This window comes from Thalia democratica, chromosome 5, assembly GCF_965202585.1.
Source record: "Thalia democratica chromosome 5, ktThaDemo2.hap1.1, whole genome shotgun sequence".
Lineage (NCBI taxonomy): Eukaryota > Metazoa > Chordata > Thaliacea > Salpida > Salpidae > Thalia > Thalia democratica.
This window is the reverse complement of record NC_139169.1, coordinates 68,971,580-68,998,964: the sequence shown is the minus strand read 5'-3', so window position 1 is coordinate 68,998,964 and position 27,385 is coordinate 68,971,580. Positions and strand designations below refer to the sequence as shown.

The 27,385-nt window shown below is 25.8% G+C and overlaps 15 non-coding genes across 15 annotated transcripts; 7 read left to right on the top strand and 8 right to left on the bottom strand.

The window, feature by feature from the left end:
- The first annotated feature begins 1,848 nt into the window (after nucleotides 1-1,848).
- Trnae-uuc (transfer RNA glutamic acid (anticodon UUC)) lies at nucleotides 1,849-1,920 on the top strand. The gene has a single exon. It is a non-coding gene; the product is annotated as a tRNA-Glu (tRNA).
- A 6-nt stretch (nucleotides 1,921-1,926) lies between these two features.
- Nucleotides 1,927-1,998, top strand: Trnah-gug (transfer RNA histidin (anticodon GUG)). The gene has a single exon. It is a non-coding gene; the product is annotated as a tRNA-His (tRNA).
- A 1,270-nt stretch (nucleotides 1,999-3,268) lies between these two features.
- Nucleotides 3,269-3,341, top strand: Trnar-ccu (transfer RNA arginine (anticodon CCU)). Its single transcript has one exon. It is a non-coding gene; the product is annotated as a tRNA-Arg (tRNA).
- Nucleotides 3,342-3,678: 337 nt separating this feature from the next.
- Nucleotides 3,679-3,751, bottom strand: Trnar-acg (transfer RNA arginine (anticodon ACG)). The gene has a single exon. It is a non-coding gene; the product is annotated as a tRNA-Arg (tRNA).
- Nucleotides 3,752-4,629: 878 nt separating this feature from the next.
- On the top strand, nucleotides 4,630-4,702 carry Trnav-aac (transfer RNA valine (anticodon AAC)). The gene has a single exon. It is a non-coding gene; the product is annotated as a tRNA-Val (tRNA).
- A 360-nt stretch (nucleotides 4,703-5,062) lies between these two features.
- Trnag-gcc (transfer RNA glycine (anticodon GCC)) lies at nucleotides 5,063-5,133 on the bottom strand. The gene has a single exon. It is a non-coding gene; the product is annotated as a tRNA-Gly (tRNA).
- Nucleotides 5,134-6,632: 1,499 nt separating this feature from the next.
- Nucleotides 6,633-6,704, bottom strand: Trnag-ucc (transfer RNA glycine (anticodon UCC)). The gene has a single exon. It is a non-coding gene; the product is annotated as a tRNA-Gly (tRNA).
- A 2,475-nt stretch (nucleotides 6,705-9,179) lies between these two features.
- Nucleotides 9,180-9,251, top strand: Trnag-ucc (transfer RNA glycine (anticodon UCC)). Its single transcript has one exon. It is a non-coding gene; the product is annotated as a tRNA-Gly (tRNA).
- Nucleotides 9,252-10,749: 1,498 nt separating this feature from the next.
- Trnag-gcc (transfer RNA glycine (anticodon GCC)) lies at nucleotides 10,750-10,820 on the top strand. Its single transcript has one exon. It is a non-coding gene; the product is annotated as a tRNA-Gly (tRNA).
- A 360-nt stretch (nucleotides 10,821-11,180) lies between these two features.
- Nucleotides 11,181-11,253, bottom strand: Trnav-aac (transfer RNA valine (anticodon AAC)). The gene has a single exon. It is a non-coding gene; the product is annotated as a tRNA-Val (tRNA).
- An 878-nt stretch (nucleotides 11,254-12,131) lies between these two features.
- On the top strand, nucleotides 12,132-12,204 carry Trnar-acg (transfer RNA arginine (anticodon ACG)). The gene has a single exon. It is a non-coding gene; the product is annotated as a tRNA-Arg (tRNA).
- A 337-nt stretch (nucleotides 12,205-12,541) lies between these two features.
- Nucleotides 12,542-12,614, bottom strand: Trnar-ccu (transfer RNA arginine (anticodon CCU)). The gene has a single exon. It is a non-coding gene; the product is annotated as a tRNA-Arg (tRNA).
- A 1,270-nt stretch (nucleotides 12,615-13,884) lies between these two features.
- Trnah-gug (transfer RNA histidin (anticodon GUG)) lies at nucleotides 13,885-13,956 on the bottom strand. Its single transcript has one exon. It is a non-coding gene; the product is annotated as a tRNA-His (tRNA).
- Nucleotides 13,957-13,962: 6 nt separating this feature from the next.
- Nucleotides 13,963-14,034, bottom strand: Trnae-uuc (transfer RNA glutamic acid (anticodon UUC)). Its single transcript has one exon. It is a non-coding gene; the product is annotated as a tRNA-Glu (tRNA).
- A 9,970-nt stretch (nucleotides 14,035-24,004) lies between these two features.
- Nucleotides 24,005-24,076, bottom strand: Trnac-gca (transfer RNA cysteine (anticodon GCA)). The gene has a single exon. It is a non-coding gene; the product is annotated as a tRNA-Cys (tRNA).
- Between the last annotated feature and the right edge of the window lie 3,309 nt (nucleotides 24,077-27,385).

Genomic DNA, 27,385 nt, shown 5'->3' with positions numbered 1-27,385 from the left:
TCCGAAAATCGTTATATGAGAGATTATTATAATTTCAGATTTCAGTTAAGATTGGGTAACGTACGGTTAAAATCCAGTCAAACCTCGACCCGCTAAGTAACTTGAAAACTACTTATGGAAAATAAATAAAATTTAGTTTTTTGATACTCAATATTTTGAAATACATTTTCAATATTGTTTTCAGTTCACAATAGTATTTCCTAGATCACAATAATACTAAATAATTTTGTTACAATTTTGCTGGAGTTTTTTAATTTTCATATTTTTTTATATTTTTAATTATGCAGCCTGTAATTACATTCTTTACGGCTTGAAACTAGAAAACATTTCTTAATAAATATGAATTGCTGACTACAAAAGTTGTCCACCACTACCCTAAAAGTTTCATAAATTCAAAACAATTCATATCTCAACAGGATTTATTACAGATTACAAAAAGCTTTTTAATAATTAAGTATTTTAATAAACTTTACTGGGCTATAAGAAAACAAATGTAACTTATTTTCTCAAGCCCTGTAAACTACTTTGGACACAGCCCAAAAGTGCGTGCATAAGAAGTACCAGACTAAATTACATTTCGAACACAAATTTTTCGGCTCAAAAGTTTGTACTCAAGAGAAAAACTACTTTGTAAAATCGTGGGGGGGGGGGGGGGGCAATTTTTTTTTTTAATTAAAAAAAAAAAGGGGCGATTTAGAAAATGAGTTTGGGAAACCCTGCTCTAAACAAATGGTATTATGATTTTTATTGTAAATATTAAGTTTCTAAGTATGTTAAATAGGAATTACGGTCTAAAAATATAAAAAGCTGAGAAGTAAGACCATGAAAAGTCTTTTTTTATTTCGATCACAAATTTTTATATGGTTTTATTTTAAAAGTCCGCTTCGTACAAGCTGTGTGTAGCTTTTAAAAATGTATTTCTTAAAAATTCAAATTAATTTTTCTTAGAAATGAAAGGGAAAATACATTTATAAAAACTTTTTCAAAATGCTAATAAATTCAGCCTCTAAAAATTTTTCTTCCATATGGCTGTATTAGATATTTTTACAAAACTTTTAATTTTTAAAAGTTATTTGAAGATGCTGTTTTTCTGTGTAAATCATCTTGTAGTATAAACTCTAAATTGATAAAAGTAAGTTTATATAAATGTGAATATTGTTTGAGTATTAATTCATAGGTTAATTTAAAACTTAATGTTTATAAAAAATTACATATCTGTAGTTGAATTTTTTTATGTATAATAGTTATGCTGTTGTTGAATCGTGAGGTAAAATGGGCTTAATCTATGATGCTTAAACTATTAAAAAAACATTAGCTTAAAAAGTAAACAAGTAAATAAATAGAGTAAGTTTCTTGTTAAGTCAAAATCGAAAGTTTACTAAGTAATTAGTCAAAAATATTTTTAATAATTCATATGAGCTATAAGAAATTGATGTTATTCGATAAGTTTTTCAATTCAATAGTTCAATCATTACTATGTTAACTTTCCAAACGTAGCCAATCATCTAAACTTTCAATCTTAGTTTAGTTACTGATCAAAAAGTTGTTATTTTAAAATTATTTAACAATAGATCTTTTGATGATTAAATATTGATTAAAAACTAATAAAAGACGAAACAGTTGTAAAAGTAGTATTTATTGTTTTTAATTTAGCAGTGTGTTTGTTTAAAGAATAGAGAAATTAAAAACCAATTTATAAAATACATTCATCAATATATAACTATTAGAATTTTTCACATACATAAAGTTCTAATCGACGCATTTCTTAATTGCAATGTGTGTAGTTCATATTACGTCACTATGCATTTATTAGTAGAATAAAGTTGCAATAAGCGTCTTATGTACAAGTCCTACATGGTCTAGTGGTTAGGATTCCTGGCTTTCACCCAGGCGGCCCGGGTTCGATTCCCGGTGTAGGAACATTTGGCTGTAATCGTATAGTGGTTAGTACTTCACGTTGTGGCCGTGACAACCCAGGTTCGAATCCTGGTTACAGCACCTTTTTGTTATGCAGAATTTAAGTATTAAAAAACAATAGTAATAAAAAATCAAGTAGGTACTTATTTCACTAATTTTAACAATAAAATACATATTATTTAAAAGTTATTTGTATAAAATTATTCAAGCAATAGTACAAGTGAGAACTAAAATTTATATTTTTTACCAGGTTTCAGTGGAAAAAATTCCGACCTTCGGAAATATCAATAAAGTAGTAAAGCTGCTTCATAAACACTATACAATTTTTGTATAGTGTTTACGTAAATGAAAGTTTTAAATGTTTTTTTAATATTATATAAGTACAAAAAGACAACATTTATCAAACTAAACAAAAAAGTATATGAGAAATATTGTACGTTTATAAAAATATGGTTTATGACTTTAAAAAAGTTACACTAATTTTGTTTCAATAACTAATCTTAATAAATCTTTTTGAACTTAGTTCTTAATGAAACTTAACAAACTTGTATACGGATTTTTCAAGGTGACTACACATTTTTGTGGTCCAATTTCCTTACTTCTTTTTAAAACAAAGTTTTATTAAATTTGTATTAGTACAAATAAATTAATCACCATAAGTAGTATTGAAAACAAAATAAATATTAAAGTTTGATTAAAATGTCGTTAACTGTTTCAATACTGTCAGTACAAATTTAAAGGTATAAAGCTCAAAAGTTTTTGATTGTAAACAAGTATGCTTAAACTAAAGTGATGTTTGTAAGCATTGTAGGTTTATAAACGCATAAAGTCGTATCTTGACAAGCCCTCGTTAGTATAGTGGTGAGTATTCCCGCCTGTCACGCGGGCGACCGGGGTTGGATTCCCCGACGGGGAGGTTTTTGTAAGTTTGTTTAAGGGTTTCTCTACTGTTGTTGAAAAAAAGTGTAATTCAAAATAAATAAATTGAAAATTATTATTAGTTACTAGGCACTTAAACCATAACAACGACATTTTAGTATGTTAAATAAGTTATTAAAAATTAACAATAAATTTGTAATTTTATATATACTGGCCTCAGTTTATTTCTAAATGTATGAGCTAATCTTGAAGACATAAGTGTGTTATCTTATTTTTAACAGTGATAAAAAAGGTAGCCAAGTTAAGTAGTTTAGCTTCTTTACTTTTCAGTTCAATTTTTTTGGTTTGGTCTTTAAAACAAACATCGTTTGGTCAGGTCTTGCCTTAAGCTGTTGTTATAAATTCTACATCAGGCAGACAGGCAAAAAAAAATATTACCTTTATAAACTTTATAATTAGAGATTGAGCAACCGACTGCGTGGCCTAATGGATAAGGCGTCTGACTCCTAATCAGAAGATTCCGGGTTCGAGTCCCGGCGTGGTCTTTTTGTAATGTAATTTGAATTAACTCACAACTTAAAAACTATCAATAATAAATGAGCATATTAATGATTTTTATATACTTTAATAAATATATAACCTAAATGAAATATATGGAGGACTATCTTGTTATTGTAAATTTTAAGTTATTGAAATTTGTATGCTGAAAAATTAAACTAACACCTTTTTTGCAATTTTTCTTCGCGAAATTCTAACTAATTACAAACTACCTTAACAGGGGTGTAAAGTATATGGTACATAATTATAGATGCAATTTATATATTCTAAATTCAAACGTTTTACGTAATACTATTTTTCGGTTCAATTAACACCTTTAAAAATTGACCACGGTGGGACTCGAACCCACAATCTTCCGGTTCGTAGCCGGACGCCTTATCCATTGGGCCACGCGGCCGGTCTATTGTGAGCTCGTGTGAGCATATATAAATATTAAGTTTTAGTGCGTGCGTGAAATATTCACTTCAAACTTTTCTCCAGTATGCAGCGCAATGCAAATATATTCGGCTAAATCATTACGTCACGATGATAATTGGCTGTTGACTGAGATTATATCGCTGTTAGTTCAGTTATAAGTCTTATTGGCTCAGAAGCTTATTAATGAAGTCTTTTCGGTCGCTTTAATTTTACTTTGCTAGAAAAAAATGCTATTCAAAAAATTTTAATATTTTGATATTTAAAACTTAATATCAATCATAAAATTTATTACCAAACCAGTCAAACTTGATTATTATTTTGTACAGCAATATTGATAATAATTAACGCCGAAAACTTGCTTTATGTCAGTATTGGAAACTATTTTTGGCCGTGTGTATATAGAATGTACAGGTCAAAATATAAAATTTTAAGGGTTACAATTAAGTATGTATTTTTAAAAACAAAATATAGTTGAAAAAAATTACAAAACTAGATTTATATATAAAATTAGACTTTACAGGTAAGTTACATATAAATACTTACTTTTTAAAAGGTACTTCAAAAAATGAAGAAAGTTTTAAGTGTTTTATAAGTATTTAAGTTTGAATGTTTTATCACTTTTTATTAAAAGGTTGTGGTTTTTAAGATATAATTTCGTATTATAAACCTACACGTGTCTTTGAAAGTGTAGATTCAAAATATATTTGCTCAAACAGAATGAAAAGTATCAAATAAAAGCTACGTGAAATTTTATTCTAGATCAAGTTAGCTGAATTCTTGTTTCTTAAATATTATATAGAAAAGCCCTTGTCGGTTTGTTACTAGTTTATAAACGCAATTAGCTGGAGCTCACCAACGGTTTCCGTAGTGTAGCGGTTATCACGTTCGCCTAACACGCGAAAGGTCCCCGGTTCGAGCCCGGGCGGAAACAGTTTTTTAATCAAAAAAAATTTATGATTAAACTGCCTAAAAACACAAATTATACAATTAAGATAATTTAACTACCATCTATTTCATCTGTTTTATTCATTACTAAAAAACAAATTTTATCAAACTTAAACCATTTACATATATTAACATATGTGCACTGAATAATTTCATTATACTTTGCCATTAAATGTAATAATATGTTTTTAAGCTAAAAATATTATTACAGTGTATATCTTTTTCTATTATTTGTGTAAAAGCAGTTTAAAAGTAAATAAAATTATTTTGGAGAATATAAAAATAATTCAACAGTTTTTATTTCTGACCAGTGAATTTTAAGCATCAAACCAATTTCAGACAAAAATGCATTGTCCGGGAATCGAACCCGGGCCTCCCGCGTGGCAGGCGAGAATTCTACCACTGAACCAACAATGCACGTGTTTAAAAGCGGTTTGTAACGTTTATAAATTATTTTCCACTTATGTGCTCAGTATGGTTGCAAATATTACAAAAATTCAATGCTTATATTTGTTTAAAAAGTTCACCATTGCATTCAGCTTTTAAAACAAAGGTTTTCATTTTATTGCCCTTTATGCAACAAAAAAAACATTATGCTTTTTTTTCTTTCAAAACCAAAGACTTATACCAATAGTTGTGATTATTTGATGAAATTTCTAGTTATACTAAAATGACACAAAATTTTTTAGATACTTACAATTCATGCCACAAAAAAAAAGTAAAGGTTCATTGAAGTTGAAGCCAGTATACTAAAACAAAATTGAAGATTTTTAAAAAAGATAGAAATGTATTGATTGTTTTTTAAACAAGGTTTTAAATAAGATGTCAAAATTGTTTTTAAATCTAAAAAACGACTTTCAGAAAAAAAAAATTCCAAATAAAGCTTTAAGCTTTACAAAATTGCAAAATTTAATGTTTACAACAATACTTAAAGCTAGTATTTTTCTTATAGTTGCATAAATTTTACTAAAAATAATGGAAAAAAAACTAAAGAAAACTAAACTGATTTCTAGAGTGTTAAATCTTGGAAATCAAGCAAACCAATCGGTTATTTTGTCTGTATTTTTCTTGTGTATGTTACACCACAAATATGTTTTAAACGTAATCAAACCAGTATTTAATAACTAGGAGTAGGACTTTTTATGGGTACTATTTTATGGGCACTATTTTGTGGGTATAATTGCTGCAATTAAATCTGCCCATAATTTAATCATTCGTCAAAACCAGAATTGTGTTTTTTTTTTTTTAAACTATAACTATCAGTAAGAAAACATGTTATAAACACTATTGTGTTGATACTCTATTTAATACTGTTGATCAGCCTATATTTGAAGTTGGCAAATTATTGAACTTTGTTTCAACATAGTATTATTAGCTAGTCGTCACAGTTAATCAAGAGTGGGCAACTTACTAACCGCAGTTTGGATCCAGGCCGCAAATGGTAATTACAAGACCGTCAAGGGTAAAATGATACCTGCAAAAACATTAAATTGGCCCGCTAAATCGAACTTTTGAACTTACACTACATATTCTTTGATTTAAAGTTAGTTGTTAAAGTTTAAAGGGCTGACTAAACTAAATATGGTGTAACATACTAACTTAACCGTGGAAACGTTTATACTTGTAAAATTATAGGTAGAGACGGATGTTATTTTAGCAAAAAAAGAAAATTTAAATTTCTTTATAGGTAAAGAAAAGTTTAGGGTATGTAAAAGAGTTATTTATTTTCTAACTTTCATTACCTATTAGAATAGAGTAATTTAGCGATACTAAAACTTACTATAAGTTTTGAAAATAAAATAATACTTGCAGCTTACAAATTTTTAATCGATTAAAAAAAGAAACTAAGTGTTAACTTGAGTTTTTGTATAAAATATGGTTTTATTTTAGGTAATGTTTGAAAACCTAAGCAAAAATGCGTCGACCGGGAGTCGAACCCGGAACTAGTGCTTGGAAGGCACCAATGCTAACCATTACACCATCGACGCTTGTATGGGTTACAACAAATTTAGTTTATAAACTTACTTCTAAAAACAATCCATGTGTAAAGCAGTAAACGCCAAGTAAAACTAGCAGTAAAGCTTAGCAATTAGCAGTTTATCTGGAAATAGTTTTGTGCTCTTTAATCTATATTTACAATTTAAATAACTTTCTTAAAATACTTATAACAAGTTTTATCTTTGTTGAAGTGTATTAAACTTATATTTCATTAAAGTTGTTAGTACTTGATATAATGCTAGAATTTAGAATGTATTGCAAATATTACAAACTTTATTACTTTCTTTATATTGATAAAATATGTTAAGGATAATCTAAAGCTAAACATTAGCTTTTTTGTGAATACATCTTGTCATGTATAATATTATTTAATATATATTTCTTTAGTTTGAACGACGACGTTTAGACTTTTCATCAGTTTTTCAAATGAATAACTGAACAAAATAACTAAAAATTAGTATCAAAAAAATTAAATGTACGAAATAAATTAAATATTAAGCTATATATAATGAGTTATATATTAAAATTATAAACTACAGTAAAGTTACAGGTTACATAAGTATTTATACATTGTTAAAAGAAAAATATATGTTACTAGTCAAAAATTCTTAGTGTGTCGGTAATACCCGGTTTAGTTAATTGCTTGTTTAAAACTGGATTATAACGTTTAATTAAAATATTTTTGCTGATCAGGACTCAAGTAGTTTCTACACTTTTTTAAAATACAAATAACTTATTTTTTTTTACAGCATTTTCTAGTAAAGTAAAATTGAAGAAACCGAAAAGAGTTCATTAATAAGTTTCTGAGCCAATACTTAAGCGGTAGTCTACTGTATACAGTTCGATGCTAATAAATTCGGCTAAATCGTTTCGTCACGATGATAATTGGTTGTTGACTGAGATTATATCGCTGTTAGCTTTCAAGTTCAGCTGTAAGTCTTATTGGCTCAGAAACTAAAGTTTGAAAAAATATATTTAAATCAAATTCAAAAGGATACCAATAAAAAGTTTAAAAGCTGTTTTTAGTCTTTTTATAGGTATCCTTTTAAAATAAAACATCTATAACAGTATAAACAAGTTATTTAAGTTATAAAAGTAAAATAAAAGTTTGAAACTAGATATTTTGTTCAAACTCAAAAGGATACCAATAAATAGTTTTAAGGCTGTGTTTAGTCTCTTCAATGGTATACTTTAAAGTTCTTTAAAGTTCGAGTATTTTAAACTACTTTTTTGTACAATTATTTTAAAAGTCGTTTTACTTTTACAACTTAAATAACTTGTTTATACTGTTATAGATGTTTTATTTTAAAAGGATACCTATAAAAAGACTAAAAACAGCTTTTAAACTTTTTATTGGTATCCTTTTGAATTTGATTTAAATATATTTTTTCAAACTTTAGTTTTACTTGTATAATTTTAAGAACTTCTTAAACTTTTTTAGATGTTAAATTTCAAAAGAATACCAATAAAAATACTAAGTTTTAATGCGCGCGTGAAATATTCTATCAACTGTACAGTTCGATGCTAATAAATTCGGCTAAATTGTTACGTCACTATGTAAATTGGCTGTTAAATGAGATTATATCGCTGTTAGTTTCCAAGATCAGTTATAAGTCTTATTGGCTAAGACACTTATTAATAAACTCTTTTCAGTTTCTTTCATTTTACTTTACTATTTTGTTAAACAAATTTACTAAAAGTTGTAAATCAAAAAAAAAATAAGTTATTGGTATTTAAAAAGAATGTAGAAACTACTTGAGTCCTGATCAGCAAAAATATTTTAATTAAACGTTATAATCCAGTTTTAAACAAGCAATTAACTAAACCGGGTATTACCGACACACTAAGAATTTTTGACTAGTAACATATATTTTTCTTTTAACAATTTATAAATACTTATGTAACCTGTAACTTTACTGTAGTTTATAATTTTAATATATAACTCATTATATATAGCTTAATATTTAATTTATTTCGTACATTTAATTTTTTTGATACTAATTTTTAGTTATTTTGTTCAGTTATTCATTTGAAAAACTGATGAAAAGTCTAAACGTCGTCGTTCAAACTAAAGAAATATATATTAAATAATATTATACATGACAAGATGTATTCACAAAAAAGCTAATGTTTAGCTTTAGATTATCCTTAACATATTTTATCAATATAAAGAAAGTAATAAAGTTTGTAATATTTGCAATACATTCTAAATTCTAGCATTATATCAAGTACTAACAACTTTAATGAAATATAAGTTTAATACACTTCAACAAAGATAAAACTTGTTATAAGTATTTTAAGAAAGTTATTTAAATTGTAAATATAGATTAAAGAGCACAAAACTATTTCCAGATAAACTGCTAATTGCTAAGCTTTACTGCTAGTTTTACTTGGCGTTTACTGCTTTACACATGGATTGTTTTTAGAAGTAAGTTTATAAACTAAATTTGTTGTAACCCATACAAGCGTCGATGGTGTAATGGTTAGCATTGGTGCCTTCCAAGCACTAGTTCCGGGTTCGACTCCCGGTCGACGCATTTTTGCTTAGGTTTTTCAAACATTACCTAAAATAAAACCATATTTTATACAAAAACTCAAGTTAACACTTAGTTTCTTTTTTTAATCGATTAAAAATTTGTAAGCTGCAAGTATTGTTTTATTTCAAAACTTATAGTAAGTTTTAGTATCGCTTAATTACTCTATTCTAATAGGTAATGAAAGTTAGAAAATAAATAACTCTTTTACATACCCTAAACTTTTCTTTACCTATAAAGAAACTTAAATTTTCTTTTTTTGCTAAAATAACATCCGTCTCTACCTATAATTTTACAAGTATAAACGTTTCCACGGTTAAGTTAGTATGTTACACCATATTTAGTTTAGTCAGCCCTTTAAACTTTAACAACTAACTTTAAATCAAAGAATATGTAGTGTAAGTTCAAAAGTTCGATTTAGCGGGCCAATTTAATGTTTTTGCAGGTATCATTTTACCCTTGACGGTCTTGTAATTACCATTTGCGGCCTGGATCCAAACTGCGGTTAGTAAGTTGCCCACTCTTGATTAACTGTGACGACTAGCTAATAATACTATGTTGAAACAAAGTTCAATAATTTGCCAACTTCAAATATAGGCTGATCAACAGTATTAAATAGAGTATCAACACAATAGTGTTTATAACATGTTTTCTTACTGATAGTTATAGTTTAAAAAAAAAAAACACAATTCTGGTTTTGACGAATGATTAAATTATGGGCAGATTTAATTGCAGCAATTATACCCACAAAATAGTGCCCATAAAATAGTACCCATAAAAAGTCCTACTCCTAGTTATTAAATACTGGTTTGATTACGTTTAAAACATATTTGTGGTGTAACATACACAAGAAAAATACAGACAAAATAACCGATTGGTTTGCTTGATTTCCAAGATTTAACACTCTAGAAATCAGTTTAGTTTTCTTTAGTTTTTTTTCCAATATTTTTAGTAAAATTTATGCAACTATAAGAAAAATACTAGCTTTAAGTATTGTTGTAAACATTAAATTTTGCAATTTTGTAAAGCTTAAAGCTTTATTTGGATTTTTTTTTTTCTGAAAGTCGTTTTTTAGATTTAAAAACAATTTTGACATCTTATTTAAAACCTTGTTTAAAAAACAATCAATACATTTCTATCTTTTTTAAAAATCTTCAATTTTGTTTTAGTATACTGGCTTCAACTTCAATGAACCTTTACTTTTTTTTTGTGGCATGAATTGTAAGTATCTAAAAAATTTTGTGTCATTTTAGTATAACTAGAAATTTCATCAAATAATCACAACTATTGGTATAAGTCTTTGGTTTTGAAAGAAAAAAAAGCATAATGTTTTTTTTGTTGCATAAAGGGCAATAAAATGAAAACCTTTGTTTTAAAAGCTGAATGCAATGGTGAACTTTTTAAACAAATATAAGCATTGAATTTTTGTAATATTTGCAACCATACTGAGCACATAAGTGGAAAATAATTTATAAACGTTACAAACCGCTTTTAAACACGTGCATTGTTGGTTCAGTGGTAGAATTCTCGCCTGCCACGCGGGAGGCCCGGGTTCGATTCCCGGACAATGCATTTTTGTCTGAAATTGGTTTGATGCTTAAAATTCACTGGTCAGAAATAAAAACTGTTGAATTATTTTTATATTCTCCAAAATAATTTTATTTACTTTTAAACTGCTTTTACACAAATAATAGAAAAAGATATACACTGTAATAATATTTTTAGCTTAAAAACATATTATTACATTTAATGGCAAAGTATAATGAAATTATTCAGTGCACATATGTTAATATATGTAAATGGTTTAAGTTTGATAAAATTTGTTTTTTAGTAATGAATAAAACAGATGAAATAGATGGTAGTTAAATTATCTTAATTGTATAATTTGTGTTTTTAGGCAGTTTAATCATAAATTTTTTTTGATTAAAAAACTGTTTCCGCCCGGGCTCGAACCGGGGACCTTTAGCGTGTTAGGCGAACGTGATAACCGCTACACTACGGAAACCGTTGGTGAGCTCCAGCTAATTGCGTTTATAAACTAGTAACAAACCGACAAGGGCTTTTCTATATAATATTTAAGAAACAAGAATTCAGCTAACTTGATCTAGAATAAAATTTCACGTAGCTTTTATTTGATACTTTTCATTCTGTTTGAGCAAATATATTTTGAATCTACACTTTCAAAGACACGTGTAGGTTTATAATACGAAATTATATCTTAAAAACCACAACCTTTTAATAAAAAGTGATAAAACATTCAAACTTAAATACTTATAAAACACTTAAAACTTTCTTCATTTTTTGAAGTACCTTTTAAAAAGTAAGTATTTATATGTAACTTACCTGTAAAGTCTAATTTTATATATAAATCTAGTTTTGTAATTTTTTTCAACTATATTTTGTTTTTAAAAATACATACTTAATTGTAACCCTTAAAATTTTATATTTTGACCTGTACATTCTATATACACACGGCCAAAAATAGTTTCCAATACTGACATAAAGCAAGTTTTCGGCGTTAATTATTATCAATATTGCTGTACAAAATAATAATCAAGTTTGACTGGTTTGGTAATAAATTTTATGATTGATATTAAGTTTTAAATATCAAAATATTAAAATTTTTTGAATAGCATTTTTTTCTAGCAAAGTAAAATTAAAGCGACCGAAAAGACTTCATTAATAAGCTTCTGAGCCAATAAGACTTATAACTGAACTAACAGCGATATAATCTCAGTCAACAGCCAATTATCATCGTGACGTAACGATTTAGCCGAATATATTTGCATTGCGCTGCATACTGGAGAAAAGTTTGAAGTGAATATTTCACGCACGCACTAAAACTTAATATTTATATATGCTCACACGAGCTCACAATAGACCGGCCGCGTGGCCCAATGGATAAGGCGTCCGGCTACGAACCGGAAGATTGTGGGTTCGAGTCCCATCATGGTCAATTTTTAAAGGTGTTAATTGAACCGAAAAATAGTATTACGTAAAACGTTTGAATTTAGAATATATAAATTGCATCTATAATTATGTACCATATACTTTACACCCCTGTTAAGGTAGTTTGTAATTAGTTAGAATTTCGCGAAGAAAAATTGCAAAAAAGGTGTTAGTTTAATTTTTCAGCATACAAATTTCAATAACTTAAAATTTACAATAACAAGATAGTCCTCCATATATTTCATTTAGGTTATATATTTATTAAAGTATATAAAAATCATTAATATGCTCATTTATTATTGATAGTTTTTAAGTTGTGAGTTAATTCAAATTACATTACAAAAAGACCACGCCGGGACTCGAACCCGGAATCTTCTGATTAGGAGTCAGACGCCTTATCCATTAGGCCACGCAGTCGGTTGCTCAATCTCTAATTATAAAGTTTATAAAGGTAATATTTTTTTTTGCCTGTCTGCCTGATGTAGAATTTATAACAACAGCTTAAGGCAAGACCTGACCAAACGATGTTTGTTTTAAAGACCAAACCAAAAAAATTGAACTGAAAAGTAAAGAAGCTAAACTACTTAACTTGGCTACCTTTTTTATCACTGTTAAAAATAAGATAACACACTTATGTCTTCAAGATTAGCTCATACATTTAGAAATAAACTGAGGCCAGTATATATAAAATTACAAATTTATTGTTAATTTTTAATAACTTATTTAACATACTAAAATGTCGTTGTTATGGTTTAAGTGCCTAGTAACTAATAATAATTTTCAATTTATTTATTTTGAATTACACTTTTTTTCAACAACAGTAGAGAAACCCTTAAACAAACTTACAAAAACCTCCCCGTCGGGGAATCCAACCCCGGTCGCCCGCGTGACAGGCGGGAATACTCACCACTATACTAACGAGGGCTTGTCAAGATACGACTTTATGCGTTTATAAACCTACAATGCTTACAAACATCACTTTAGTTTAAGCATACTTGTTTACAATCAAAAACTTTTGAGCTTTATACCTTTAAATTTGTACTGACAGTATTGAAACAGTTAACGACATTTTAATCAAACTTTAATATTTATTTTGTTTTCAATACTACTTATGGTGATTAATTTATTTGTACTAATACAAATTTAATAAAACTTTGTTTTAAAAAGAAGTAAGGAAATTGGACCACAAAAATGTGTAGTCACCTTGAAAAATCCGTATACAAGTTTGTTAAGTTTCATTAAGAACTAAGTTCAAAAAGATTTATTAAGATTAGTTATTGAAACAAAATTAGTGTAACTTTTTTAAAGTCATAAACCATATTTTTATAAACGTACAATATTTCTCATATACTTTTTTGTTTAGTTTGATAAATGTTGTCTTTTTGTACTTATATAATATTAAAAAAACATTTAAAACTTTCATTTACGTAAACACTATACAAAAATTGTATAGTGTTTATGAAGCAGCTTTACTACTTTATTGATATTTCCGAAGGTCGGAATTTTTTCCACTGAAACCTGGTAAAAAATATAAATTTTAGTTCTCACTTGTACTATTGCTTGAATAATTTTATACAAATAACTTTTAAATAATATGTATTTTATTGTTAAAATTAGTGAAATAAGTACCTACTTGATTTTTTATTACTATTGTTTTTTAATACTTAAATTCTGCATAACAAAAAGGTGCTGTAACCAGGATTCGAACCTGGGTTGTCACGGCCACAACGTGAAGTACTAACCACTATACGATTACAGCCAAATGTTCCTACACCGGGAATCGAACCCGGGCCGCCTGGGTGAAAGCCAGGAATCCTAACCACTAGACCATGTAGGACTTGTACATAAGACGCTTATTGCAACTTTATTCTACTAATAAATGCATAGTGACGTAATATGAACTACACACATTGCAATTAAGAAATGCGTCGATTAGAACTTTATGTATGTGAAAAATTCTAATAGTTATATATTGATGAATGTATTTTATAAATTGGTTTTTAATTTCTCTATTCTTTAAACAAACACACTGCTAAATTAAAAACAATAAATACTACTTTTACAACTGTTTCGTCTTTTATTAGTTTTTAATCAATATTTAATCATCAAAAGATCTATTGTTGAATAATTTTAAAATAACAACTTTTTGATCAGTAACTAAACTAAGATTGAAAGTTTAGATGATTGGCTACGTTTGGAAAGTTAACATAGTAATGATTGAACTATCGAATTGAAAAACTTATCGAATAACATCAATTTCTTATAGCTCATATGAATTATTAAAAATATTTTTGACTAATTACTTAGTAAACTTTCGATTTTGACTTAACAAGAAACTTACTCTATTTATTTACTTGTTTACTTTTTAAGCTAATGTTTTTTTAATAGTTTAAGCATCATAGATTAAGCCCATTTTACCTCACGATTCAACAACAGCATAACTATTATACATAAAAAAAATTCAACTACAGATATGTAATTTTTTATAAACATTAAGTTTTAAATTAACCTATGAATTAATACTCAAACAATATTCACATTTATATAAACTTACTTTTATCAATTTAGAGTTTATACTACAAGATGATTTACACAGAAAAACAGCATCTTCAAATAACTTTTAAAAATTAAAAGTTTTGTAAAAATATCTAATACAGCCATATGGAAGAAAAATTTTTAGAGGCTGAATTTATTAGCATTTTGAAAAAGTTTTTATAAATGTATTTTCCCTTTCATTTCTAAGAAAAATTAATTTGAATTTTTAAGAAATACATTTTTAAAAGCTACACACAGCTTGTACGAAGCGGACTTTTAAAATAAAACCATATAAAAATTTGTGATCGAAATAAAAAAAGACTTTTCATGGTCTTACTTCTCAGCTTTTTATATTTTTAGACCGTAATTCCTATTTAACATACTTAGAAACTTAATATTTACAATAAAAATCATAATACCATTTGTTTAGAGCAGGGTTTCCCAAACTCATTTTCTAAATCGCCCCTTTTTTTTTTAATTAAAAAAAAAATTGCCCCCCCCCCACGATTTTACAAAGTAGTTTTTCTCTTGAGTACAAACTTTTGAGCCGAAAAATTTGTGTTCGAAATGTAATTTAGTCTGGTACTTCTTATGCACGCACTTTTGGGCTGTGTCCAAAGTAGTTTACAGGGCTTGAGAAAATAAGTTACATTTGTTTTCTTATAGCCCAGTAAAGTTTATTAAAATACTTAATTATTAAAAAGCTTTTTGTAATCTGTAATAAATCCTGTTGAGATATGAATTGTTTTGAATTTATGAAACTTTTAGGGTAGTGGTGGACAACTTTTGTAGTCAGCAATTCATATTTATTAAGAAATGTTTTCTAGTTTCAAGCCGTAAAAAATGTAATTGCAGGCTGCATAATTAAAAATATAAAAAATATGAAAATTAAAAAACTCCAGCAAAATTGTAACAAAATGATTTAGTATTATTGTGATCTAGGAAATACTATTGTGAACTGAAAACAATATTGAAAATGTATTTCAAAATATTGAGTATTAAAAAACTAAATTTTATTTATTTTCCATAAGTAGTTTTCAAGTTACTTAGCGGGTCGAGGTTTGACTGGATTTTAACCGTACGTTACCCAATCTTAACTGAAATCTGAAATTATAATAATCTCTTATATAACGATTTTCGGACATTTAGAAGTTAATACTAAGTAGCATATTTAAGCCGCACAAAATACTTGAATTATTTTTATAGATAGGCATATTCTAAAATTACTATACCAGAGATTAAAAAACTATAAAAGAACGAACAGTTTATTTTACACATAATAAAATAAATATTAAAACATAATTTCTGATCTAGTTTGAGGAAGTTTGACCGACTGGTTGATTATCTCACATGAAAAGTGGTTTCATCAACAGCTTCAGTTAGTGCAGTAAAATTATTATTTTCAATGCAAAGATATATTATAAGCAAGTTAGTTGTAAAGTAAAAACTTAATTTTAAACTTTTTAATCTATATGTTTTGTAGTAGAAAACCATTAAAAAGTATTTGAGTTGGAATAACGTTTAGGAATCTAAACCTTGATTTCAACATTATCTTTTTTTTTTAATTAAAATTCAAAATAAAATCAAAAATTTTACAGTTAATTCTATGAACAGAAAGTAATCGATTGAAAATTTCTTTTAATTAGGTTAAAATTTTGTTTTGTAACTGTAGCAGTCTTTTTGATGGCTCATTTTATAATAATTAAATTAATTTTTCTCTAGTTTTTAGCCTATAATAATTCACCAGAAGAAAATAGTGAAAAACTAAAAGCTAAAGTTGTACTATTAAAATAAACAGCCTATTCTAATTGCTAATGTATTAAAAATTAAGATAAAACAAAAAAACAGTTGTATTAATAGTTTAAAATTTCTTAATATACAAATCTTTTAACAATAACAAATCAAGTTAAAAAATAAAACTGAGTTTAAGAATCTTTTAAATGAAAAATTTGAAGTCATTTCAAATAGAGACCTCAAATTTGTACTCTTATAAAACTAAATAAAAATTTTGAAATAAAAACTTTAATGGTTATTAAGATTTTTTTATTTATACAGATTAAACAAGTAATAACAAAAATATTTCAAATAAATTTCTTTTGAACAAATACTTTAATCACTTTGCTATAAAAACTTTTAGTGTAATGTAAACAACAAATATAAACTAAATAATTAACCAGGTCAAAATAAAACTATTCACAGATTTAAAACATAAACCATTTAATAAATACAGTAGACTTCCGCTTGAGTTCGCACTTTGAACAAAATCAAAAAGTGCAAATTCTAAAATTATTACCAATTTTTTTTTTTACAAAATGATAAATTTAAATATGTTATATGCAATAACGTTAGGAATAAACATGAAATCAACTAAAACATAAAACTGACATTCATTAACAAAATAGATCTATATAGCTATTAAATATTATGTATTTTTGTTCTATTTATACTTAGTTAGTAATAGACTTTATTTAAGTTAACTTTTACAAAATATAAATTTGCACTATTTTTTGGGGAAAACGTGCGAACTCAAGAGGAAGTCTACCGTAATTAATATTTATTAGGCATTATGCACACCTGTTGTAGAATAAATAACTTAATAAAATTTTTATTATAAAAAGACTACTTAAATACAATACAAACCAGGTTAAAAAAGAAGTATTTTAAAAGATTAAATAAAAAAAAAAAAACTTTCATAAAATAATGTCTGCTACTGAAGTCTTATATAATGTGAAGAATGAGGTTCATGATTGCTTGCAAGCTTTTCTAATCTGATTCTTAATCAGTAAAATAACGCCTCCCTTTCAAATATCTAGATTAGATCTTTTGCTCAATATGTTGATAACTGAACTGAAAGCTTTCTCAACAACATAGCTAGAAAAAATAACTATAAACAACAACCTAAATTCCTCTCAAACGATTGAACACTTTAGCCTTAAATTTTTTGAGTCCAAAAACTTTCATATCGTTCTTTGGAAAAATTTATTTTAAGTTCAAGGCTAATTTGTAAGTCTGAGAAGGTTTCCTGTACGTCGTTTACTTCAAAAAGATCTGCCTCAAAGAGATTCATATTTTTATCTGTATGATAGCTTTTTTGTGTCAAATCGAAATTTTACTACCTAATATGTTGAAACTGTTAAAAATTCCAAATTTTTTAGGTGTTTTTTTGCCTAAATTGTCAAATTCCAGGTTTTTCCAGGTTGCTAGACAAATTGGCAACCCTGTATAGTTTTATTTCTTAGTCTAACTTAGTGAATTTTCAAAAAACAATTAGAAATATCATGAGGTGATAGTTAATAATATATAACATAAATTTTTACAAAACATTTATGATCCCCAATAACATATATATGTCAGGTTAAAAAATGGTGAGAGGGATTCCGATCGTCCATGGTCTATGTAATTGTTAAATAAGAAAATATATGAATGAAAATATGTAATTTACTTGAAAGTAGGAGTCATAATTATTTGATTTTTTTCTCTATATTTTGCTTGAACGAAATAAACTTTTCTTGCTTAAGTTTTACCTCAGGGTCAAAAGTTTAATAGCAAGCTAAAATTAGTAAAATAGCAAGATAAAAAATAAAAATTACATGACAGCCTAAAATTTTAAAATCGCCCCCTTTTTGCCCCCTTACTAGTTATCGCCCACCCTTTCGCCCCCTTACTAATTATCGCCCCCCCCCCCCCCCCGACTTACTAAAATTGCCCCCAGGGGGGCGATATCGCCCACTTTGGGAAAATTGGTTTTGAGTTATCATAACTAATATGTAGCTTGCACTATATTTAAAATTAAATTTAGTTTATAAATTATGATTTTTTTTTTATATATCATTTAGTAATTATTTGCAATTAAAGCGCACTTTGAAAAATTATTAACCAAAAACCAGTCTTTCTCCTCAAACTTACAGCTTTTCAGAACAAGATTAAATCTATAATTTTCTAAAGTATTAGTAATAAAACAAAAAACTAAAGTATAAAAATGATTGTTGAGCAATAAAACTTCATTATAAAGAAAAAAAAATGCTGTAAGTTTATATTTATTTATAAACAAAAACTAAATATCAAAATAAGATGAATTCCAAGCACTTAAAAAACATTAATTTAGCCAATTTAACAGGAAAATGAGCCAGCTTGGTTTTTAAATATAGAAAAAAGAGCAAATGTTGGCTAGAATTTCAGTTATAAGTAAAGTTTATCTAACTATATGCTTTTAAACTGGGAAGATGTAGGTACATCATATATTGAATTTAACTCATTTAGTTATCATAAAGCAAGAAAATTTAATTAATAATTCAAATAGAGTCAAACACGTATACACTAAATATTTTGATAAGTCTTCAACTTCAACTTTCTGTTTTCTTGTGCTTTGATGTCACGATTCTGTGAACATGTGGTGAGAGTCGAGTAGCATTCTCATCTGTAAAAAAACATTTGCAATTTTTAAAAAAATAAATGAGGTGTAAATTATAGTACAACAGTAAATAAAAACAAAAAATGATTCTTTAAATTTAAACTGATCATCATTTAAGTTTTTATACTGTTAACCAAATTTGTTTTGCACACCATGGCGTTAAGTTATACATAATAAAATTTCCCTCACTTTACTGGGCACGTCTTGCTGGTGACCAAATATATTTTGTACGTTTCAGAAAATAAAATTTAATTTTTACATGTTTACAGTCAAAAACTTTTGAGCTTTATACCTTAAAAGTTGTACTGACAATACTTAACAACTTTAAAGCAAAGTTTGATTTTTCTTTTGTTTATAAAACTATTTATAGTGTTGCTGAAAACTTAAGGAACCTATTGAACTCTAGAGTATTGCTAGCTAAATCTAAAAAATATTTTAAACTTAAAAAACGGTATAAGTCAACTTGTAGATTACTTAATTCTCACAGAATAAGAACAAGTTGTAAATATAGTGACCTACACTCCCTATGGCATTAACGTTTTTTTAAGTATTTTCAAACCTCTTACGGCCTAACCTACAACAATTCAAAATACTTCATTAAAAAAATCAGTCTACAAAACTTATGTATTTTGTCATTAAAAAAAAAAACAGCAAACTAAACCGCAAAAAACTATTCCATAAGGTAAATAGAACAAAAAATCTCAAAACTTATTTTGTTTTCGTAATACCTAAAAACTATAACAAATATAAACTCACTTAATACTTCAAGTATATGTCAGCTTTAAGAATTTATATTTGATGTTAATTTTTTATAGTTTTACAGTCAAGTAGACAAAGTTGCTATTGGTTCTCTTCTTACGCCTACTTTCGCTATTATCTTTATGTGATATTTAGAATCTAAGTTTGTTGAAGAATTATCGTCCCGAGCTCTCTACATAAGGTACATAAACGATTGTCTAGTTATCTCACAACAGAGAAAAATATTGAGGCTTTGTTTTATAAGTTAAACGTTTACATGAAGAAATTATTTCACTAAGGAAAAAGAAGTCAATAATTTTTTTTTTGTTATTTTAATTACAAAGAGTAAAGCGAAACTGCCTACCAGTGTGTATAGAAAACATTTTTTACAATGCAGTAGTTATATTTTAAATGTTTTTATACCAAAATAATAAAAATAAACCTGATAAGAACCTTATTACATAGTTAAAATTTTAAAACATACTTAAAAAAAAACCTTCAATTTTATTAATTAATTATTTCTTTTTTCTCTTTTTCAAATCATATAAAAGGTTAAATTATTTGCTGAAATCATTTATAAATTTTAAATGTAAAAACATTTCAGATAGAAACTTAAGCTTTTGACGTAGAGTTCAATATATATATTATGTGTATACAATGTTAGATATTTGTGTGTATATAAATTATTTAATTTTTTTAATTTTTTTTTTTAGAGAAATATTTAATAATAAAAAGTTTAATAGTCTCATTTTTCTAGAGTTTTTCATTTTAGAGTCTAAATTTTGACTGTAAATTTTTTTTCTTATTTTTAGTTTGTAGCTCAGTATAATTTGATTAAGTTGATGACCGAGGGGTCCTTTTTGGTATCCAGGTCCTTAAACCAAAAATTGTTGAGCAATTTTTTGTTTTTTTTCAATAAACAACTTTAGTAGTAAAATAAACTTTTAGTTATGATATTAATATGCTTGCATAAATTTTAACATGACAGTAATTAAAGAAAACAAAGTTTTTTTAGTATCTTTTTAGAATAGTCATACAAAACTTTAGTAGTTAACATTAGTATACTTTCTAAAGACTATTTTTTTAGTTTATGTGCCTTGTGATTGACGTCTAAAAAACTTGGTTTTATTTCGTTTTTATATCACAAAATAACATTTTTAATACATATTTTTATTAAACAAGTATTTCGCGAAGCATTTTGAACTCCTTAAATTCTGTGGTTTGCAATTGTTATAAACAGTATGCAATGCGAAACAGTATTAAGTTAAACTATTTTTTATCATAAAAACTTATCTGTAACTCTAAAAACTTATCTTATATAAAATGCGACCAAAGCTTAAGATTTTACTCGTAGCAAAGCTACTAATAATAACAATTTAATGGCTTTTATAGTTTTTTAATTTTGGAAGTTTTGTATGTAATTTTGTTAAAATTTGAAGAGATAAAAGTCATAAATCTGCAAAGTTAAACGAAAACAAAATAAAAACTGTTTTCTACCAAAAACGAGCTTTAAAATTTTTTAGAACTTTCATGCAAAGTTTAATTTATTCAAAAAAAAGTTTACATATAACGTAAATAGTAATTAATTCGTTATAAGCAATTTGTTTTGCTTTTTTTTCTATCAAGTTTCCTTAAAATGTGCGTTTGATAAATTGATTTATTCTATTGACAGGAAGATTGTTTTTCAAAGTGCTTTTCTCTTATTTTGATACAGCTTAAGAATAGAACACTATTCCAAGTATACAAAGTATTGTTAAACACATAGTTATAAAAAGTTACTGCGTTGTTATATTCAGTTTCAAAAAATGTATACTTTTTTCTTTAATTACTGTCAGTTTAAATTAAAGTAAGTTGTAATATTTACTTGTCTATGTAAAGGATAAACTTACTTAGATAACAAAAACATAATTTTTTAATTGCGGTTGTTTGTTAATAAACTATACATGCTAATCGTTTTTTTACGTTATCAAAGAATATATTTAGTAATACTTGTGTTGTACAACTGAGTTTTTTTTTCTAGTTTTTACGAATAAATACAAACAAAAAATCAATATAAAACAAGTTATATGTGCAAAGGAATTAAATGTTTTATAGTTTTAAAATTAAAAGCTTAAAGTAGTTTATATTTTTAAATGGCAATTTACTTATATCAGTTACAAAAATGACTATGTAAAAAGGTAAAACATTACAGTTTTTTTAAATGTTTATATTTTAAAACCAGCTAATCGTGCAACTGTAAAATACATTTTTAATATCTTATCTAAATAAAACTTTTTTTATACTACATGCTGTTTTATCGATTTATAGTAATTTTTTTGTTGTTTACTTTTATTAAGACTAATTCTGCATACATTTTCTCTATATTAAATGTTTTTTGTAAAAATTAATTAGTAAAGTTGTATAACAATAAAAATATCAGTAAAATAGTAAATTTATACACTACTTAAATTCTTGAAAGTGATAGGTTTCTTAAAAAATGTAGTGTAACTAATTAAATGTTTTAGAAGTATTTTGAGAAATGTTACACATTATGATGTAACCTGTTTAAAAGTAGCCGAGCAACGTAGCAATGCAATTTTAACTTCTAGTATTCATGCCGAAAAATAATAAGAATTTAGCAAAAACGAAATTAGAAAACGTAATCAAAGGGCTTGTGGTTTTAACATAATCTGAAATTCTCTATAAACAAAAAAAAAAGTCTTTACATAATATTTTTGATACAAGTATAATCTCTATAAACAAATCCTAGTAAAACTGTTTAACACCGATAAGTAATTAAAAGTATATCTTTTTCTTGAAGTAGACATTTACTACTTATTTAATTAAGCTCTTTTTTATGACACTAATGTAAAGCTTCAGAATTCTTCGATTAAAGAACACTTTTTAAGCACATTTAAAGTAACTAGAAACAATTTCTTTTATTACTTTGTTACAGGTAGCAAACGTTGTTTTGTCAGCTATTCTGTTTTTAGTTGGAGTACTTTAAATTTCCATTATTATTAAAAGTGTGTTAAGATATTGTAACTTTCTAAACTTAAAAAATTATTTGCTTGCAATATATAAACAGAATAAGTTTTTATCTAAGAAATTTTTGAAAACTGGTTTTAGTATATATTTAAAATTACATACTTGAATATTTCGTTTAAACTTCTTTTTATTTACAATAAGCCCTATAGCTTTAAAGAAATTATCTTGTAACTCCTTTGAAAATTTAGTTTATTATAATAAAGTTAACATATACTATCGCTGCTTTGTAATGACTATTTTAGGATTTGTTTTGCTCCTACATACAATAGTGTTTCCTGAATACGTGCAATACAAATAAGAATAGATTTGTTCAGTTTGAAGAAAGCTTTTTTACCGAAAAATGAAGTTGGAGATAGATTTTTAATATTTTTTTTAATTTCCGAGAAAATTGATCCCGAAAAATTTGCGGCGAAAAAGCTTTAATTAAAAAAAATATTTGATTAAAAATTTGCGCAACCCCTGACCAAAATACCTTGCTACGCAAATGATATATACTATAAATAATGATTATTAAAGTTGATGAATAAATGTTTTCTTTTTTTTTTGTTCTATTTTTTAATGTTTATATATAATATATATGTTGTTATTACAGTACGTTAACTAAAAAATACATTAATAATCAATATTTATTAATTTTTCTCTGAGCATTTATAAAAGTCTTGTTTTAAATAATTAACAAACAATTAATTTCACTACACGACAAACAACAACATAAAAAAATCAAAATATTTTGATAGTGTTTGGTAGAAATAAACTTTTTAAAACCTTTAGCGCTACTTTGAGTCTATATAAATGCTATTTCTTCATTTCAGATGACCTCCCAGGTGGTCTGGTGGTTAGGATTCGTGGCTCTCACCCACGCGGCCTGGGTTGCATTCCCGGTCTGGGAACAACTTTTAGTATTGAAGTCACAAGTAATCTCAAAATTTGATATAAACTTACTTGTATTTGATGTTTTATTTAATTTCTTTACCTGTATTCGTTATGGCTTTAGTATTATATATAATCAAGCTAGTCAGCATTTATCTGCTTTTATTGATAAAAAACAGTTTTACTAAAATTTATTTTTAATATTTTCAAGAGAATTTAAAAATAGAGGGGACACTCGTATTTGAACCAAGGACCTATCGATCTGCAGTCGATTGCTCTACCACTGAGCTATATCCCCGTGCGTCAAGAAGGCGTATAACTAAATTATAAATAAGTTTTGTGTTTAGCTTAAAGCAAAATGCTGCACAATATTTATTTAATTGCATTGCATACTGTTAATAACAATTGCAGACCACAATACAGAATGATTAAATGTAAAGAAATTTAAAATTTAAAGGAGTTCAAAATTCTTTACGAAATACTTGTTTAAAAGAAATATTTATTAAACATTTAATTTTGTGTTATAAAAACAAAATAAAACTAAACCTAAAAATCTACTTAGTAAAACTAAAATAATATTAATTAAAACAGAACTCAAATTTGAAAACTTATTCTAAAATGATAACGAAAAACTAATAAGCATGAAATAAAGTTTAATTTCTAAAACTATAAAATACAAAAACTAATTTATTACTCAAATTAAACAAAAAAATTACTAATAACACAAACTACAACATTTATTACATTAAACACAATTTTAAACATTGGGTAAAATTTTTATAACATCAAATGAATTTTTAAAACATTATTGACAACTTCTTATACATTTGAATAAGTGTTTTATATCATTTAGTGCAACTTTAATTCCATTGTTTACAAATTTTAAACTTTCAAGTGAACTTTTATAACATTCTAGTTTTTTATAAAGTTAAGTACAACTTTTATAATCTTATTTACAAAATTTTTAACTTTTACCCATTTAAACTAAGAAAAACAAAAACTCATCTACTAATCATTAAAAAAACAACTTAATAGCAATAAATAACAAGAAATACATTAGTTCACAACATTGAGTAAAATTTTTTATACAATTAAGTATAACGTTTAAAACATAAACATGACTTTTATAATATTTAGTGCAACATTTTATAAATCTAAGTACAACTTTATAACATTAAGTATACATTTTTTTAACTTTAAGAAGATTTTTTAAAATTTATAAAACTTTTTAATACAACATGAATAGTATTAAAAACATTTGGCGTATCTTTTAGAACATTATTTACAATCTTTAAAACATAAAGTAATGCTTTTTTTACAATAGTTACTAAATTTATAACATAAAGTACAACATTTATAAAATTAGTTCTAAAGTTAAAAAACTAATTACAATTTTTATAACAATTTCTACAGCTTTAATTAAGCTAAACTTTTATCTTATTTACTAAAACTTTATATTAAAATCTTTAATTTTTATATTTAAAGTAATTTTTAGTAATATTATATAAAAATTTTATAGTACTTAGTGAACCTTATTAAACATTTACAACAAGCTTAATAATTTCAAAACAAGGCTTTAATTTACTTTAAACATATAGATAACTTATCTAAAGCACATCTATTTTAATGTTCAAAATAGATTTAGACTATTAAGCTGAATAATTAAAATTTAAATGAAAGGTAACTAAGCAAATAATAAACACATTTACTTAAAGATAAGCAGAGTTTTTGAAGAACTCTTAGTACACACATTCACATATTTATAGATAGATATAACTATTTTTATTTTAATTTTATCGGACCTAAGCAAATTTTATGAATAATCCTTCTATTTATACTAGTTATATAACATTTATTTAGTTTTAAACAGTGCATGTTTTTAAAATTCGTGTATAATACTGACACTTGTGCATAGTAATAAAAAAACATAATGAGAAATAAAAACTTTGAAAAAGAATTGATAGAACTAAAATTTATTTTAAAATTACTACAATGTCATTCGAAACTGGGCCGCTTAGATGAAAACTAGAAGTCCTAGACCATGTATAAATGCGACATAATGGTGTTTACTACGTTTACAATAAGCATTATGACGTAACAATAAGAACTTAAGTAGTTATTTTAACGAAATGTATGTAGAATTATTAAAACTTAAGCTAGAGTTTAGTATGATTGAATTTGACTAATGTTGTAAGTTAATCTAATTTTCCCTGTTAACACGAACAAAGTTAATAAATAAATTAGCAAGTTCACTATTTTTTTATAAAATTCTAGTTTGAAAATAAAATATTAAAATAAAAAAATTAATACAAAAATTTCAAACGTTTCAACTTTGATAAAAGTAGTGTTATTTTAAAGTTTGTAACTCAAAGCTGATTTAAAAAAGTACTATCTTATGTGAAACATGTGTGTTTTAAGGCTTCAATCACACAAACTATAAAATGTTTTTTTTTTTAATTGTACAAAAATTAATCACTAAATGGTTTTGTATAATTATTCTAAAAAGATATAAAAAACAACTTGATCTTCTTTAACTACTGAAAACTTAAAATTTATGCTAGCATATCAATAACATAACTAAAAATTATTTTAGTAACTATAGTATAAAGTTCATATCAGGTTTTTTTTTTTTTGGTGCAGAAAGATTGAAAGTGCAAATATTTCCCTTTTAAAAAAGTTTTCTATAAACACCGGTAGGCAGTTTTGCTTTACTCTTTGTAATTAATATAACAAAAAAAAGTTTTGCTACTGAATTCTATTTCCTTAGTAAATGGAATTTTTTCATGTAACTTATTTTACTTACAAACCAAAGCCCCATTATCTTTATCTGTTGTGAGATAACTAGACAATCGTCCATGTACCTTATGTAAAGAACTTGGGATGATAACTCTTCAACAAACTTAGACTTAAGTATTCCATAAAGATAATAGCGAACATAGGCATAAGAGGAGACCAAATAGCCACACTTTCTACTTGAATATAAAACTAAAAAAAAATAAAATTAAATATAAATTCTTGGAGCTGAAATATACTTGAAGTATTAAGTGAGTTTATATCTATTATCGTTTTTAGGTATTACGAAATTAAAATAACTTGAGTTTTTTTGTTCTATTTACTTTATGGAATATTTTCTTACGGTTTGGTGTGCTGTTTCTTTTTACATAAAGAAATACATAAGTTTTGTAAACCAATTTTTTTTAATTAAGTATTTTGAATTTTTGTAGGTAAGACCATAAGTGGTATAAAAATACTTAAAAAAATTTAATGCTATAGGGAGTGTAGGTCACTTTATTTAAAACTTGATCTTATTTTGTTAGTATTAAGTAAGCTGCAAGTTGACTATTACAGATTTTTTAAGTTAAAAATATTTTTTTTAGATTTAGCTACTTATAGTTCAAAAGGTTCCTTAAGGGAGGAGAAAAAAAAAACTACAAATAAAGAGAAATCACTAAAAACTTATCTACTCCTACCTTTTTAGAGATAAATACGTTATATTTTTAGAAAACGTTTCTTGGAAAACTAAAAAAAATCTGTAGAAATGTTTTTATTTTATTAAAAATTTATATTATATGACAAATATAAACATAATATTTATTATAATTTAACT